Raw genomic sequence first — 19160 nt, forward strand, 5'->3', positions numbered from 1 at the left:
GACCTGTGCCTCTGTCCCACCCAGCATCAGAGAGGTGCTGGTCCAGTGCTCTGTCCATCCCTTCTGGAGGTCAGCCTGGGAAAGGCTCTGGGCAGCCCTGGATGCAGTTCCTGGCCAGGTCTGGACATCCTGCTCAGGGCATCACACCAGATCATGGAATGGTTTGGGCTGGGAGGGACCTTAGACCTCACCCAGTGCCACCCCTGCCATGGCAGGGACACCTCCCACTGTGCCAGGCTGCTCCAAGCCCCAATGTCCAGCCTGGCCTTGGACACTGCCAGGGATCCAGGGGCAGCCACAGCTGCTCTGGGCACCCTGTGCCAGGGCCTCCTTCCCAATATCCCACCCATCTCTGCTCCCTGTCATTTTGGAAACATCAGGGTGTGAAAGACCCTGTTCATCAGGGCTTCATCCTAAGGCCACAGAAATGCTTGGAATATGAAGAACAAGGTTCTTTGTGCCCTAGACAGGAATACAGGGCCAAGCTGGTCCCAGGTGGAGGGGGTGGGGTGGGATGGGGAGGCAGCAGCAGAGCATTGTGTCCATTCCCACATCCTCAGGCACCAGCTGGGATGAAGCCCCCGCCAGCTTCCATCACAAGGGGTGTTCCATTGGTCCTAATGGCTACAAACTTCTGTATTTCTCCTTAACTGTCCCTCTCCCACCTTCTTATCTCCACCAGTCCTCACAAGGACTCTGTGCTTAAGGAAACTCCTGCTCAATGGAATGTCCTCCTGGGTGCCTTCACCCTTCTTGCATTTAGGGTGGGCAGCAGCTTTTAGCTTTGGCCTCACTCCTGGGGTGTTTCATAACTTGATTATTATGGATGCAACCCCACTGAAGTCAACTGGGATTTTATAATTGACTCGTAGGCCTTGATCAATCACGATTTTGTTAAATCAAATTGCAGAGTGCATCCACAAATACACCCCTATCCACTCACCTACACAGCTCCATAAAAACTGTTGTTATGGATAATCTAAGGCAGCCTCAGTTGCCACTTCTCTGTCACCTAAAAGCATTTTAGTTCATTTTGATGTGATGTCAGCCGAACATTTTGCAGAGGGGGACAAGAAAATCCACTGCAGAGGGGGGAAAGAAAATTCAAAAGTACATTATACAAATATGCTGATGTCTAGATGATACCAGAAGAAAATGAAGGAGGCAGGAAGAGGTTTCTTTATAGGAGGAAAGATCTCACACACACAAAGAAGAAGTGTTTTGTCAAGATACTGAGTGAGATTCTTGCTCTGTTTTATTTAGACCAGAAAGGAACAGATGCACTGCAAGTCTGTCTGTATAAGCTGTTTTGTTGCATTCAGTTTTCCAGTGAATAATTATCTTTGGAGAGTGTGATATACATATATATATATCTATATATATATATATACCTTGATATCTCAAATCAAAGCCCCCTGCAGTTGTGTGTGTGCCTGTGCTGAGGAAAGGGCTCTGCCTTTGATTGCCCACCCTAATCTCCTGCAAAGATGGGTTTCAAGGAGAGGAGTTTCTCCTCTCTTTAAATCCCCACCTGCAGACACTGCCAGGACACACGTGGAGTGATTTGAAAATGTTGCTGCCTCTCTGCATTATTTGTGTCACACTCCCAGGGCCGTGTTGCCAGACAACGGTGGTAGAAATAGTCACAGGAGTGACTTTCCAAAGCCTTGGGGTTTAAAAATACTGCCTCCATCTTGTTTGTTTGGGATTTTTGAGACTTTAGGTATTCTCAGTTCATATTTTCAAGCTTTTGTTTTCATTCAGAAAGACCAAGAGAAATGAAGAATTAACTTCAAGAAAGTACTTGCAGTTCTCATGGAAACACATGAGAACATTTCTTCCTCCCAGAACTGAATCTTAAAAAAAACCCCAATATTACAAGGCTTGGTGACATTCCTGGAGTTGACACACTATGCAAAGCATCACTTCTGTTGCCTTTGAAATATTGTTTATAAAATAAAGAGATGTACAAACAGTTCTGCAATGAGAATATACAGAATTTATCCAATTCCTCCTGTCCTTTCTGGAAATGTTTTTCTTCTGATTTTGGGAAATGTTGAGTGTTTAAGTCCCAGCAGCCACAGTTAAACATTAGTAGCAAGAAAATGCTCATATGAGAAATGGACAGATAAAATAATTCTTTATTCACTTATTCATAAATAATTGACCATGGCACACCTATCAGCTGAGCAGCATACATAATTTGACATTGCTCCACCTGCTCTTTGCAATTTTCTTTGATTTTTCTTCATTTTGCCTGTGTATATTTAGAACAACATTTCAAGATGCAGCAGTGTCCTTTTGTGGTTTCATTTTAAATATTTTATCTTTTTTATTTTCCTGTGGTCACCCTTTATTACAGAGAGCACCAATTTTAGATGAGAGGATGTGTGGAAAACAAAGATGCTCATTCAGACAGAGGCAGAAAAGCAAGAGTGTGTCACAACCCAATCTCCATTCGTCCACAAGTGACAAATTACATTGCAGTCACCCAGAATTTCCTCTGCTATTGCACTGAATTTTTGCCTGTTATTTATGAGCTGTTGCATTCAGCTCCAGAAGTGGCTGCACTTCCCACAATGAAAAATTCACTGCACAGTTTTGAAAAGCTCATTAAGTGGGCTCCTGTTTAATTTTGTCTTTGCTCAGGGTTGGACTGGGTGTAAAACACGAGCAAGGAGCTGGAGCTGGCCTGGGATCTGTGAAAGGTGAAGGGTGGCTTGGCAGAGAGATGCCCTCAGACAGAGAAGGGGCTCTGTGTGGGGTCAGTCAATACAAAATTCCATGTCCTGGAGAGGGGCTGAGGGACACAGGTGACAGGAATGATCTGATGGGCTGAACAAAGCCCAGGGCTGGGTGGGTGGTGCTGTGCAGGTGGAGACAGGGCAGCTGCAGGAGGGGCTGGGAGGGCAGGAGGAGGCTGGTGGCATCCCTGCAGGGATGAAGAGAAGAGTGGAGGGCAGGAGGAGGCTGGTGGCATCCCTGCAGGCATGAAGAGAAGAGTGGAGGGCAGGAGGAGGCTGGTGGCATCCCTGCAGGCATGAAGAGAAGAGTGGAGGGCAGGAGGAGGCTGGTGGCATCCCTGCAGGCATGAAGAGAAGAGTGGAGGGCAGGAGGAGGCTGGTGGCATCCCTGCAGGCATGAAGAGAAGAGTGGAGGGCAGGAGGAGGCTGGTGGCATCCCTGCAGGCATGAAGAGAAGAGTGGAGGGCAGGAGGAGGCTGGTGGCATCCCTGCAGGCATGAAGAGAAGAGTGGAGGGCAGGAGGAGGCTGGTGGCATCCCTGCAGGCATGAAGAGAAGAGTGGAGGGCAGGAGGAGGCTGGTGGCATCCCTGCAGGGATGAGAGCCAGGTGCCACTGTCCCTCCATCAGCCTGCTCTGCCTGCAGCCAGCTGTGCCCTGCCCCAGCTGTAGTTTTAGTGTGGTATCGATGTTCTCCTTGCTCCCCCAGGTCTGTGCTGGGCTCTGCCTCGGCTGTCCCCTCTCCCCTTCCCAGCAGGGTCCCACTGCTCAGAGCAGTGCTCTGGTTTATGGAGCTGCTCCTCTGATAGCTCCTGACGTTTCTCACTCTGCTTCCCAGGTTAGACACTCCCTGTTCTCAGCTCCACACACAAACCCCTTATTTTATATTCCTCTTCCATCCAAAACCATGGACTTTATATGCTGATTTTGGGACCTTCAAAATAGAGTGACTCCATTAAGACCTGCAGTGTTCAGGCACTGAAACCCTCTTGTAATACTGACACTGTGTTTAACCTGTGCCCTTTGATCTCTGTGGGGTCAAAGCAGAGCAGTGAGAAGTTTTTTGTATTTCTCCCCACAAAGGAAGAATAACACTTAGTAATTTTGTGGCTATCTTCACTCATTGTTCTTTCAGTAGACGCACTATTAAAAATAGTGGAGATTAAAAAAAAAAAGTAAAAACACTTCATGAGAAATGATAATTTTTTTTCAGAAAACTTTTGTCCAAGAATATTTTTTTTTTCTTAGCTTTATTGACAACTGAGCTATTGGCTTTGTGTTTGATTGATTTTATTTTTTATTTCATGTGAGTCATGTAACATTTACCAGCAATAGCAGCAGAGCCTACTGTGGAGAAAGAACTGCATGTGAATCTAACTCAGATGAATTCTGATTGAAAATCGTCACCTATTGATGAAATTGGTTTATTAATTTAGTGGCTGCAAGAATTGCTACACCTGGAAGGTATCCGTGTGGCCAACTTTGCTAGAACCCAGTGAGGGAATCTGGGAGAGGACATCCAGGAAAACACCAGAATTTGACCTCTCCAGAGCTGCTGTTTGCAGGTCAAAGCTGAGAGTGTTCAGCGTTAGGAGGCATTTCCTCCTTGCTCTATTTTTAGAGGAAGAACTTTATTTCTTAGGGTTGTGATGTTTTAATAAGTACGAGATTTTTTTAGCTTTTCTTCCCAGAGGATGAGCGTTAACTCAAGCAGAAATTTAATATCTGATTACAGATAGCTGGGAAGTGTGACCCAGAATTGTGAGACCAGAGCACTCTGGAGGAGTCCTACCTCAGATGTGCACTTTTTTTATCTTGAGGAAGCACTGGGGATAGGGAGTAAATTCCTGATTAATATTGGGAACACAGAGATGAAATTATCAACTGCCTACACACGTAACATGAATTCCCCACTAGGAAATCAGTTTGCTCTTGAGCTCGGGGTGGCTGTGAATTCAGAAGGTAAAATACAGAAAACCTGGTGTAGTCCAAGCCTCATTTACATGGAAAATATGCAGCCAAATGCCTGTTGGGAAACATCTCCAGATTTCAGCAGTTTAGGGCAAATTTGCAATGCAAGCTGGAATTTATCCTGGTGGGGCTGGGAGGTGAGTGGTGTTTAAACCTCAGTTTCCAGCCATGATCCTTCACTGGGCAGCTCCAAAAATACCCAAATCTTCCCTCAGAGAGTCCCAAATCCAAGTGATGAAGCTCCCTGGATACACAGGATTAGCAGGAAAAAACCATGGATGAGCAAGGAATGATTCCAGGTGCTTTGTGAACTTTGCTGCTGCTGAGACTGGAGATGGGTGCAGGGTTATTTTTAGAAGCCCCAAACTGATGTCACTGTGACACTGCATTTATGGGGTTTGATGTTCCTTTTCCTGAAGAGTTCACCAGCTTCTTCATCTCATCAGGATAAACTCTCACCATCCTTTAGAAAATGAGAACAAAGGAGGCACTTGGCTATTGCCAAACCATTCCACACTCTTGCCAAACTGAGACTTTTATTATTTTTCTTAATGCTTGAAAGTGTACTCAAAAATAGTTTTCAACTTAAATTGAGTGGAGGAAACAGGAAGCAAAAGGGAAGAATTCTTTTATTTGTCAAATGCAGTGAAAAACAACAACACACTGCTGGACACTGGTTACAAACCCCATATTTTAGTAGATTATTTTGCAGCCATACCATTATTGTAAGGTTAAAACAATTATTTAATAGATTTTTCCCCCTAAAAAATCTCACAGCCAGCTATTCTTCATTCTTTCTAATCACTCTACAAGTGCTTTGCTAGGAATACATTTCTGTTTGCAGACTATTTCTGCTGATAAATCTGCTGAGACATTGGCTCAGCTCTGAGCACGATGCACGAGGAGCTGGATGATATTTCATGTACTGGTTTATATCTAAATTCAGACAATATGACCCTTATGTTCCTAATACTGAAAATGCTCCACAAATGTTCATGGTGTACCTGAAATGAGGTTCATGGCAGAAGCAGGAAAACCCTTAAGCTGCAAATAGAAAGACAAAATTGTGTCCATTTAACTTCAGGTAGATATTGAGGTTGCACCTTTTTTTGTTAAACAAAACCTTGATGATATTATAATTTAATATTTTTTTTAAATGTATTTTCAACTTCTTTATTCAGCTCTGAACGGCATGTACCTTTCTGCCAGAGCAGTGGGTATTCACAGCTGGAATTCTGCCGGCTGAGGTGTCCTGAGGCTGCTGCAATCTCGAGCAGGTACAGCAGTTAATTAGTCCCCCAGTGTGAAGTTTGCAATCAGGTGTCGAAGCAGTTTCAGTTACAGTGTTGTGGTGAATCATTTCCTTCTGATGCTTGTGGTGATCAATCATGTGGGGCCCTCGTCTAGATTTTCACACCAGCTTCAAGACAAAAGACGTTCACAAAGAAAAACAAAATATTATCCATCTGTGGGTGCCCAGCGTGGATCTCGCCTTGCTTTGCTTGTTTTCAAACCACGAGGTTATCCAAACATTCTTCTTTTTAAAAATTTACATATTCTGAGACAGGCTTCATGAGGAAATGGCCTAGAAAAAACATCAGTCTAAAATACAAAAACTCTATTTAGTTTTGAAATGCTGGTTTGGTTTTTCTGTTGTTGTTTTTTTTTGATTTTTTTTTATTGCTGGCCTTTCTGAGCACTACATACCCAGCCAATATAACAGTCAGGAAAACATCCTGCTTTTCCAGAGGCAGCTTTGAAACTGCAGAACACGTTAAAAAACCCGAAATACTTCCTTTTTTGGCCTGAAATAAATGGCAGCACAGGCCTGTGCTTGTATGACCAGGCACTTTTCCCTGCGTGCACAGCAAGCACGTATGAAGAATTTTCACCTGCAGCTATTTGGAGAGATTGATTTGGATTCAGGAATGCATCCCTGGTGGAGCCCACACTTGGGAATGCTTCGAGTTGGTCACGCACTTAAATGTGGTCTTGGGGAGCAGGAGGGAAAGTGGTTTCTGACTCGTGGCCTTTGTCATTGGCACCCAAACCTCATGTCCTAGGTGCTTTAATATATAAAATATTTGTGTATATACATAATAAAATTGTGTGCTGATGCAGACCTTCATCTCTGCCAAGGTTCTGTGGGAATTAAGGATGGTTGGATGTGGTGAAACTAACAGCATTTGCATAAAAATGCACATGGGGAAATGAGAACATCAGCTAGATGATAATAATAATAATAATAATAATAATAATAATAATAATAATAATAATAATAATAATAATAATAATAATAATAATAATAATATTCCAAACCTATTTTCAGTGTGTTCCCAATCTTTTCAGCTGGCTGATATGTTCAGGGTGGGTTTTGCTAGAAATGTAAATGAACGTGTATTTCCAAAGATACTTTTTTTTTTCCCCCTTTACCTGATGGTAATAGATAATGGAAAACAATTTTTAACTTTTCCCCGTTGTTCCCTCCATTTGCCAGCCCCATACCCTGGGGTCTGGGAAGATTATTAACTGTGAGGATTGCTTGCTTTCCATTGCTACTTATAATTATCAAACGGTTAAATGAATAAAGAATAAGGAACGTGACCTTGTCACCCTGACTCATGCGTGATTGTCAAGTGAGGGATCCCAGTAGGTCAAATGCTGAAGTCTTCATTTATTTTTCTCATTTTGCCATGAACTACAAATGGAAATGCTGATCTCCCAAAGACTTTTGTGCATTCAGACTTTTAAGATTTTTAAATCCTCTGCCTTAAATCCACGTGTTACAGGAGGGGGACCTGAGGAAATGTGAAGTCAGGCCCGATGACTCCACTAGAGGCTTTCCCATGAAGGATTGCAGGATCGGCTTCCTGGGTGATACAAAGGGAATTTAGACAGTGCTGGGGGTGGGGGAGCTCTCGGTGAGGATATAATTAAAGTTGCAAGTGTAGCTCCAAACGAGCACTGCTGATGAAAAAGGTAAACTGTGCCAAGGAAATGTGAAGGTTCCCGCACTCCTCTCCTTTAATTCCAAACAATAAAGATCTTTCCCCAAACCAGAGCAGGGGGGTGGGAACATTTGCATTTTCAGAGGTGGGGGATATCACCCGTGTAGGGAGAGCACAAAATAGTGATGATGTGGAGACTCTGGGATGTTATTGCCCCTGCTACAGTATTTGGGATGGCTGGATCAATACAACATTGGCTGTCCTTGCAAAGCACAACAGGTCAATAAATAAGTTTGTCAGCATTTTTCTAGCTTGCCACGCCAGGAAATAATACAGGTTACTAAAGAATTGTCACCTTTGATTTATAAAGCTAATTAAACATAGGTGGGTTGGATTCTCTCGAATCATTTAGCAAATTAAAAGATACCGGGGAAGAAAATTCGACAAGTGAGCCAGAGGAATACAAATACATCTGAATTCTTCTCAGCTCCTGGAGTGAGCTGCCCTTAATTCCTGTGACTGCTTTTAACACCTGCTTTAGTGCTGCTTACCCCTTGTCTATTGACAAGATAGAGTTTAAGATTCTAGGAATTCATTACAACTCCAGTCTTGGAGCAACAGATATTTTCCCAAGCGATTTCTTGCTTTTTCTGCATTTACTATTTCCTATTGCTTTGCATGGTCCTATATTAATAATACTTGGGTTTACCTTTTCTTTGGGATTCATTCCATGCCCAGACTGGCTGAAGTCTTGTATTAACAAACATTTCATTTCAAGACACATCCTTAGAGCAGACTTTGGGAATGTTACAGATAATTTTTGTTGTGTTGTAAATGAGCAGCTCCTGCAAACTTAAGTAACAGTTCTAGGAATTTTTTTTTTAAATCATGGACTTTTCCTGGTCACCTTTGGCTTGCAAACAATGAGAGAATCCCAGGAGAGAGTGTAATATTTCATGTCATTAGGATTCCTTTGTTTCATTTTGATAAAAAACTTGGATTAAGGCTGTTTGCATCTGACTGCCATGGCCCAAACTATGCCCTCAGCACCCCTGGGCAGCCATTCCCAAGGAAAACAGCCTGGCTGGTGCTTCCTGAATATTGCTGGATGAAGGGGGTTTGGATAGGTTCAGCCTGAAGAAACCAGGACAATGAATGGGGGGAAATGAAGCAGAGTCATTAATGGAAATTTCTCCTATTTCCCCATGGGATTTGGCACTGGGGATGACAGGTATTGTCTCCAAAGCCATGAGTCAATATATTCCTGCCAGCCAGCAGCTCCCAAATCCACTCAGCCCTCCCCTGGCTATGAGGAGCTGATGTGGGACTGATGCATTTCTGTCTGGGATTTCCTGGACAGAAACTCGTGCACGTGTGCTGTGGAATGGCACAGGGAACAAACTGCAGGATAAACCCGAGGTACCTGGGCTGCATCGGACTTGCTGCAGGTGTGTGAAGCAACCCTACCCCGTGTGCTCAATACAGCCAACAGTTCCCAGAAAGTGGCACAAGATCTCCACATCCATTGCACAGATCTGGGAATTCAGGGTGTATGGAAATTCGCCCGACACTACTGCACAGAAATTCCAATTGTGCTGCTCCTTTAGCCAGAAATCCCAGCTGAGGGGCAAATCCAGCCCTTGGAGCTTTCTTCAATGAGGAAAGAAAGGACAAAAGATTACTTTCTCCATCTTGGCGAATCAAAAGGGAGGTGTGTGCAAATATCCAAGCCCAGAGCAGCCCTGCTAATCGCAGGGTTTTGCATCTTCCCATTCTCCTTCTCCTTGGGCTAATTGCTGCCAGATCCATGGATTTGGTTCATTGGCTGTCACATGGCTGTTGTAGGTATTCTTTAAAGGTTTTATTCCCTGGGTTCAGTGGCTGTGTCCCACACTTGTGTCTTGGGGAAAATCCTGTCCCTTTCCAAGCACTTTCTCCACCTGTGAAATGGGTGTGGTGCTGCCTTGCTCTGCTGTAAAGTGGAGGTGTGAACACATCAATGTTCCTCTTGTTCCAGTGGCCATCTCTGACTTTTAATTAAATTATGGACAGCTTTCAGTGAGCCTGTGCCACTTCTGCAGCGTGGGCCTCTGTAAGGCACTCAGTCCTACAAAATGTGTTTTTTAAAAGCCCCACAAAACTCACATTACCTTTGCCCTATTCCTGTGTCAGACATGAAAGTCAAGAACATTAACAGAGTGCTCGACTCTCTCTGAGCCAGCATCAAAAATGGGATGTATTCAGAGCTATCTTGAAAAATCTTTTTCCTCCCTTGAAAAATGATCAAGTAGAAACAAAGGCTGTTCAGGTGACAAATATTTCTTACTGAGAGTAATTTAAATCCATGAAAATATTTATAAAATTAAGTATAGGTGAGTTTAGTGAGCCTGCTGACTTTATATAACTGGTTATTATATTAAATACAAGGTGTACTGTTACTACAGATCCATTAACATTCACCATGTGCCTCCTTGTTCAAAGCACTTAATGCAGTTATGAACCTGTAAAAGGGATTAGTGGCTTTACTGCCTTAGAAAAGGATTCTTCCCCCTTTATTTTACAAATTTACGATTTTATTTCCAAAGCTGAAACAAAGGGAAGGCTGTGCTCCAGCAAGGAGATGCACTGCTCCAGGCTGACAGCTGGAGCACTGGATATAGGATGGCAGCTCTTGATTTGCCAGCATGTTGCTATGGGATGGGAATCTGAGAGTGGAGTAAAACGCTATTGAGATATTCTGGGATCTCCTGGTGCTCGTGCACGCTCGCTCCATCCCTCATCTCCACATTCGCTGCAACTTCCAAAAAGGAAAACAAATCCTCTGGATGAACGCAGAAAGCACATCCCACCTTTCCTTTCTTCTTTCTGCCGTTGTGCACGGGGCTAAACAGTGGGGCAGCACTGAGACTGAGTTTAGGGAAGTGCGAGTGGGAGGGAGAGCAAAGCCCCGCTCCTGGGGGCAGCAGGGAAAGGAAGGGGGGTTCAGCACCCTGGCATGGCCTGGGGCACTGAAACTGCGGGATCTCGGCCCCTCAGAGGCAGTTCTGAATGGGATCCAGAGGCAGTTCTGTGTGGGATCCAGAGGCAGTTCTGAGTGGGATCCAGAGGCCGTTCTCAATGGGATCCAGAGGCAGTTCTCAATGGGATCCAGAGGCAGTTCTCAATGGGATCCAGAGGCAGTTCTGTGTGGGATCCAGAGGCAGTTCTCAATGGGATCCAGAGGCAGTTCTGTGTGGGATCCAGAGGCAGTTCTGAGTGGGATCCAGAGGCAGTTCTGTGTGGGATCCAGAGGCAGTTCTCAATGGGATCCAGAGGCAGTTCTGAATGGGATCCAGAGGCCGTTCTCAATGGGATCCAGAGGCAGTTCTGTGTGGGATCCAGAGGCAGTTCTGTGTGGGATCCAGAGGCAGTTCTCAATGGGATCCAGAGGCAGTTCTCAATGGGATCCAGAGGCAGTTCTGTGTGGGATCCAGAGGCAGTTCTGTGTGGGATCCAGAGGCAGTTCTCAATGGGATCCAGAGGCAGTTCTGTGTGGGATCCACAGCAGGAGACAGAAGATCTGCCTGCAGTAGAAATGCAGAGGGCACGTACTCCTAGCGAGCTCTTCCCATTTCTCCTGAGTGTCTGCACAGGTAAAAGCAAATTAAAATTTGCTCAATTAGCTGCTTCCATGTACAATTATCTGGTTTACATACCCAAATTAGAATAATTACATGCCTAAAGCAGCCATCCAGCTCCACACACATTTGCAATACTCCTTGAGTTCCTAATTTCACTTGAAAATCCACGTTTTGGTCTCTACACCAGCACAATTATGGAGCTTTTCTGTATGAAACAATCACATTCACTATCATCTTCCAATGTCTGCTGGAGGTATTTATCTAAACCTACACACACAACACCAGAGGACACACCATTAGCAGGTTACACATTTTTGTGGACTCGTTAAGGGCTTTAATTCACCTCTCAGCCTGACAAAGATGCAAGCCCTGAGCAAAGTGCCCCAGCAGAGGCAGCAGCAGGAAGTCTGCAGCAGGAAGGGCTTTTTCACGCTCAGGGTTTGTAGTGTCACCAGAAGTCCTTGATAAAGCCATGGTTGCATCTGTTGGGCAAGGATTTTGTCAGCACCAAAAGCTGTTGTGGGAGACCTGGGAGAGAGGTTGTCTCCTCCACAATCCCACAGCTACCCACTGCCCGTGTCCATAATCTATCCCAAATATTCTGCTTTCCTAACCACAGGAACCAGCTGTCTTCTCCTAAACTGTTACAGAAACATCACTATCCTAAAATTAGAATATCCTATCATTCTGGGAGAACACTCTCCTATTAAAAAGCCCCACATCACATTTTTCTTCTGTGTAACCTGCAGTGACACCAGCTCAGATGGATAAACTGAAAGTGTTTTACATTTGTCATTTCATGTCTGGTCGTTTAATTTCTGCTTTTGCTTCCATAGAACAAATCACCTTCCTCTTTATCTCTTGTCAGTAGTTAAAGCTTAGCGTGTCCTCAGCTAGGTGTGTTACTGTCTTGTTTGAAAACAGGCTTTTTACTGGACAAAACATTCATTAGGTTAATTTAAAAATAAATGCTCTCAGAAACTTCATTATGAAGTAAGAGCTAATTTCTTTTGAGGGGAAAAAAAAAAAGCCATACAGGAAATAATGTAACAATGGCAAAAATGAAGCAAAATCTAATTCTTTACTTTGAATAATATCCTGACCCAAGCAGCCTGCAGGAAGATATTACTGTGTCCCACACACAATACTTCCATTGTGCAAAGCACCAATGTCACATTGTGAATTTCCACGTGTGCGTGGAACTGTGGCTTGTTGATGGACAGCTTTCAGGGGGGCTGCAATGTCCCTGCAGCACCCTGCCCATCACCCCAGCACAACCACAGGTTTTAGAGTCAAAACTCCCCTTAAGCCACTAAAATGCTGTGCTGAAATCCCAGCTGCTGGAAATTATTGTGGCTGCACGAAAGGCAGGAGTGGGATATTGATACGCACCAGCTGAAGCTCTGCTCTAACCCCAGCCTTCCCCTTCTCATCCTCATCCTCCTGCATCCCAGCAGTGCCAGGATGGGGAGGCAAGGCCCACTGGAGAAGCAGGAGCTCAGCATTTCATACATGAATTATAACCTGGCAGGTTTGCTGCTATTTGCTGGCTCTCGGGAGGTGCTGTGGGTGAGTATTGGCAGTGTATTGACCAAACTTCCCTGGGGGGGGTTGTTTGGGAAGTTTTGGCACAAGTGGTACCAAGAGGCTGCACTTTGGGCTTGGTACTGAAAGTTACTTGAAAGCTTCTTAGATCTGGGAAATGGGGGGGTTTGTGTTCCACTTCACCTCCCACTCAGCCCAGAGATGGCAAATGTTCCTCACCTGTCTGCCCAAGCACCCTCCTGCAGTTGTAAGAACCTTATTTTTGCAAGAAGAGGGAAGCAGAAAAATATAAATCAAATAAACACAAGAAATGTAAGGACAGGGGTCGGGTTACTTGTCGGTGGTGAAAGGGGAAAAGGAGAGTGTGGTTGGAAGTAAATGATAACTTCTTCTGGTGCTGAGCAGTAATTCTCAACCCCCTGTGTGAGAACATGAGGCAGCTCTGTCCCGCAGGTCAGGGAATACCCGTTCCCATTAACTGGCACTGCAAAGCAGGCAGCTCTGGCACACCCCGGGCCTTTGTCCACTGTCATGCTAATTCCTCCTCGGAAACAATTCCTGCTCTCTATTCTACCTTTCAAATGCACATTTTGTGCCATACCAGCTCTGCTGCATTCAGAACCGAGAAGCCTCAGGTTTTTCTTCCTGCATTTCTGATACAAGGAGGAAGTGCTGCTGCAAGTACAATGGGAAGAAACAAATAATGACAACAAAGGCCCAAGATCAGGGAATTCTTTCTGGCAGCAGATTAGGATGAAGGAAAAAAAAAAACTGTTGCAGCCCTCCAAGAATGGTAATTCCATGTCAGGATTGATCAATATTAGCTTGCTATTTATAGAACACCTTTCGTTCTGAGGCACTGCGGTGTTTATAAATTAATAAACACATGTGCAAGAATCCCACCATCCATTATTAATGTTATCAGCACTTTCAGTTTATGAGAGATAATTATTATTTTTAACACCACGAAAGTCGTGAAAAGAATCACAACCCCACTTTTTGTATCCCCTTCTCTCTTTATAATTTGGGGAATTAATTGCTGTAGTAGCACTACAGCCCAGGGAGGACACACTCTGAGGTAAATACTTTTGCAAAAGTATGGCTCAAAAATTAACTGAACTGCCACGTTTTTCTCTGTCAGGGGTTACACCTGGCAGAGTCTGGGTAATCTTACATGAAAACCTTTACCAAGAGAGCACTTCCTTAACTCTGAATTAATGTGCACAGATGCCTCAGTCTCTCTCTTATCTCAAGGCAGATAATTTTGCTTCCTTGCCCATGGGAAGTTCTTAAGGATCTGCCTCCACATCACAATTACAAGGAGCAGTAACTGCTACCCTTAAAGGCAGTTTTGGTCTCTGAATACACTTGGAATATGCCATAGGAAGTGAAGAAATTAATCTAGAAATGCCTTCTTCAGTTAGGAAACATTTTGTGAGACTCTATTTCCATTATTAGAATCTATTTCCATTATTTTGATGACAGACAGTGTTACAAACACTATTGGTGCACTTGAAATTTTGATCTAAGATCAAGACAAAGAGGAGAAAAACTTCTATAATTGAAAGGAAAATAGAAAATGGCCCCAAAAAGGAGAAGTGGAAAAAGAGGTGACATTTGAATTACACCCACAGCACAAGTGTCAGAACTGGAACATGGCTGTAAAATTCTGCTTTATCTACACCAAAAATCCAGCATCTTACAGAGCTCTCACAAGTCTGTAAAGCAAAGTTTTCCCAGTTTTATTTTGTAACAAATGCTTGCGCTGAGCTCTCTAATGGAGTGAGGAAAGTTGCCTTAACAAATAGACAATTGAAGCATGTCGTCCTACCCAAACAATCTATTTAAGTTTCAATTTTAGAACCAGTTCAGTGCACACCTACCTCTGTATGTGAGTAGTCAGCACAGGGTTGGGTTTTTAATATGAGACTTCTTTTTAATTGAAGAATGGTGTCAGGTGTTAATTAGCATGGGTGAATGTGCTTTTATTTTGCCATATCCAAGCCATAGAAAGAAGCAGTTTATAAATTGAGAGTGAGAGGGCTGGAAGCTCAAAATAATCAAGGAAGGGAGAGGATTAACAGCCAGTCTCTAGACCTAACTCTTGATATTCAAGTAAAAGCCATGTGATACTGGGAAGGACAATTTGGAAAGTTACAACAAAAGTTTAAGGCCTCTGCTGCTGATAACTGAGCCATTCTGGGCAGAGGGTATGACTTCATCATCCCGGGCTGTTTATCTTCCTGAGCAGCCTTTTTCATAGAATTTGTGTTTCACCAATGCATTCGTGCTCCCTCACTGCCCTGCACAGATGCACATGAAGCTCATTTCTGTTTTTAGCCCTTTCAGAGGAAGGGTTGCATGCCCAAGAGCTCTTCTCTCTCTGCCAGCCACAGTTCAGAAAATATTTTACTTCTCCATGCAAATCTTTATTCTATCACTGAGTAGCAACAATGCTGCTGTTACTGCTGTTGTGATAGAGCCTATCAGACAACAACCCAGTGCTCGAATAAACACCAGGAGGATCCCAGAGATCTTTCACCAGACAAGTTACAAGAAAAGGGAACATTCGCATGGTGCTGTGCCGTCGTTTTGAAAAGGATCCATTTGCAGAACAAAGTACAGGAACAGAACTGCAGGTTGAGTAAAATGAGGAAAAAAGTAAGACGTTTTCTTTGAGAAATCTGTGTGCTGTTGAAGAAGCTTCTGTTTACTTGTATTTTCCTACGCTAGTGCGCTGTGATAAGGAAAAAGAAAGGACGTCATGCTTGAAGTCTGTTAAAGTTCATACACAGCGAAAACAAAACAAAATCAAGGTCAAACAGAAAATCTTTAATAGCTGGACTGTCAATGCGCCTCACAGGATTTGAAATCTATGAGTTTACACAGACAGGATGTATAAAACAGGGACAGAACCCCCCTGCGACTCCTTTATCATTACAAAAACAAACTGCTCTACGTTAAACGCGCTGCTCAGACAGCAGATTTTAGCGGGGCATCAAAACACCTCCAAACAGCACCCAAATACCGCGGCAGGCGTTATTGAAGAATGCAGCAGTTTGGGCTGGAGGGCGAAGGGGGCAGAGCTGATGCTGCGGAGGGAGGCTGGGACTGAACGTGGGGACAGAGACAGGGACTAATGCAGGAGCCGGGCGCATTGCTGGGGGAGGGCGAGCCCCGCCGCGCTCGCTGCGCGCATCTCTCCGTGCATTATGCCATGTCGCAGGACCCTGTTTGCCCCCGCCGTGGCTCATCCGTGCCTCAGCCAGCCAAGGCAGCCCTGCGCTAGCCAAATCTGAGCCGTGTCTGCCGGCGCAGCCCCTGCTCAGGCGTTTCCTGTAAACACGCGCTGCCGCAGCCGCCCCGACAGCGCGATCCCGGCACGGGATCTGCTCTCAGATCGCGCTGAAAGAGGTGATTTGTGCAGAGAAACGCAACAACAAACCAAGCCACAAAACGCCGATAAAGCTTCTCATAAACCATTCCATTTTCTAGCCTCGCTCCCGTCCGAGCATTGCACAAACAATTTATTTTGTAAGTAAAGGCGCAACATGACCCTGATTTTGCAAATAGATGTTGTTGTGCAGAAATGGAGGGTGTAGAATTTTTTATCCCAGCTCGCGGCCCAACAGCCCAAACAGTTCTAAAAAGGACGTCTCGAGCCATTAGGTCACACTCTGATCATGGTTTCAAGCTTATCTCCTTAAAAGCCTAAACACAGTGTATTTACTTTATTTATCTATTCATGCCAGCAAACGGAGTATTTCATGTAATGACTTGACTGCTAGAGCAGGGTTTAAAAAAAAAAAAAAACCCAAAGCAGCCAAATTTCGGGAGCCCTGGGAGAAGACTTGCCCGAGATCACGCAGGAAGTCTGTGGCAGAACTGGGACTGAACCCAGCTCCCCTAAATCCCATTTGTGCCTTAACCACACGACAGGCCAGATTTAATAGCTGCCTAAATATGAATCTAAAATGAGAGAGTCCCTGTGCAGAAGAACAGAACTTGGCTGCTCTCCTGCTGCCAGGGACAGCCTGGGTGTTTTGCTGCTCAGGTCAGTTGTTTGAGACAAACACCCACAGCAACCCTTGAAAGATTTTAAATTTAGGTGAAGGCTTCCTGCTGCCTGCTCAGCTCTGTTTTCATTCTCCCTGACAGCGAAGGTTTCCCTCTGTGTGCTCTGAGAAGAGCAGGACTTGAGCCAGATCACAAAACTTCCAGCCTGGATTTTTACATAATGTAATTGTACATAATGTAATTTAAAAGAACTCAGACATTTAAGTACGTTAAGAGTTTGGGGACTGAAACGAAACTTTTCAGCTTTCAGCAGTGTTATTTTATTTCTTTCTGTTGTTATGGAGGAGATTATCACAATTTTGGGCTTGCTGCCTGGTTCCAAAGTCTAGTTTGGGGCTAGGTTTAATACTGCAGGAGTGTGGAGTAACATGCAGTGCAGAGCAGTAAACACAGGTCTGTCAGGGCGATTGTTGTAGAAGTTTTTGTCTCATACATAAAACATCGACTGGGGAAGCTTCTCCAGAAAGGCAGCAAATGTCCTCAACACAGGGCAAAACGGAGGGAGAAGAAAATCTAGGATTTATTTTTTCAAGTTGGCCCTTGCCTCATATCAAACATTTCCAGCGCCATGAGCATAAATCACTGAGGTCACCGTGGCTAATCTGTAAAAATAAATTGGATGTTTTCATTTCACTCCTGTAATGTGATATTATATAATGCATTTTGAGCAAAAGAAGAAAAGTTTTAAGATATTCCGAGCCTCTCTTTTTTTCCTATAGCAGACCTTTTTTTTTTTTTTTTTTTTTTGTTTTCCACAGAGGTCCCATATCTCAGTGGATAAAAACCATGTGGATCCTGTGTTCTCTGCTAACTCATGTTTACAGTTATCCAGAGCCCTGGCTCAAGGGAACAACCCTTGTGATCAAGGAGGTCAATAGATTTCACACAGAAAAGTAAAATTTTTAAAAAATTAAAGGGGAAAGGAGCAAATAATGGGTTTTGGTGCATCATGAGAACAAGAAATACCACAACACCTGACTCAGGGAGTCTTTAAGGACAAAGAGTTCTGAGCAAAAGTACAACGTTAATATTTTTGTAAGCTTGTGTGCCTTGAATTTGTTTTTATTCTTGTTTTTATTCTATTTGTTCTTCAATATAAGGCCATTCAAAATGCTAACATCAGAGCAGAATAAAAAGAGTACATTTTTTAACAGACTGTTAAGAGAGTCATTTGGTGCAGCAAAAACTGGTTACTCCCCCACCCATTTCCAGCAAAATTCTGCTTTGTTCTCCTGGCCACGCTGCCATTTGTAGACAATCAATACTTAAACTGCTCCTGTGCTTCGAACTTGGGAGTGTTTGTGGGATCAGGTTTGGTCACATAGTGCAAGATGGTGTGCAGCGAGTTCCAAAGAAATGCAGAGCTCTTGCAAGACAAAGGAATATTTTGCATGCACGGATAAACACCCGGTCTAATACATCCTACTGCAAAAAAATCACACTAGACTGGCAGGAATTGTGCAACAAGCTCTCCTGTATCAATTCAAAACTCCATGCAGGGCAGTGGGAAGGCCAGGATTTAACACCTGAAAATCTGTGAAGGAGCACAAGGTAAATTCCTTTTCCTCATGGTTCACACAGCTGATGGACACAGAGATTTTTAACCTTCAGTAAATTAATAAGGCTGCCCCATCAGCCCATATGACCATTTGAAGGGCCAGGACTTAAATATCTGTATTTTAAATTTTTGGCCTTATCATTAAATTTTTGACCTCTTGATGAAAATAAATCTGCTTCAAGTCAGCGTGAGGCAACATTCAAATTTGCCAATAAAGATATTTCACCTTCCAGAATTACCTGGTGAGTAGACTACCTTGTGTATATTATACATTCTGTAATGGTTTTGATTAATCTTTATTTGCCGTGTAACTGACCTAAATTTCAGCCTGGGTAGTGTTGCTCATTTTAGACTGGGAGAACATTTTGAGAAGAACTTTTAAAAAAAAACATGTTAAAAAACCCCCCAAACACATGATTTTAGCTGCAATTATTTTAGAAATGTCCTCCATTCAGGCAGGATGATTTTTATATTGAAGGAAACAAGCCCCTGGGTGTGATGTAAACATAATGATGTAAACTAAACTGACTTTAGCAGGTCTCGGTGTGTCTTTGGGGGAAAAACCAGAGACCACATGGAAACTCACCTCCTTCTTATCCCATTTATTTGAGGGAGGTGCTAACCTCAGAGTCTAGCAGAGATTAAGCACTTTGCTAACAGCATTACAGATTGCATTTAACTCCGAAAAACCTCCTCAGT

This window comes from Aphelocoma coerulescens, chromosome 20 (assembly GCF_041296385.1).
Source record: "Aphelocoma coerulescens isolate FSJ_1873_10779 chromosome 20, UR_Acoe_1.0, whole genome shotgun sequence".
Classification (NCBI taxonomy): domain Eukaryota; kingdom Metazoa; phylum Chordata; class Aves; order Passeriformes; family Corvidae; genus Aphelocoma; species Aphelocoma coerulescens.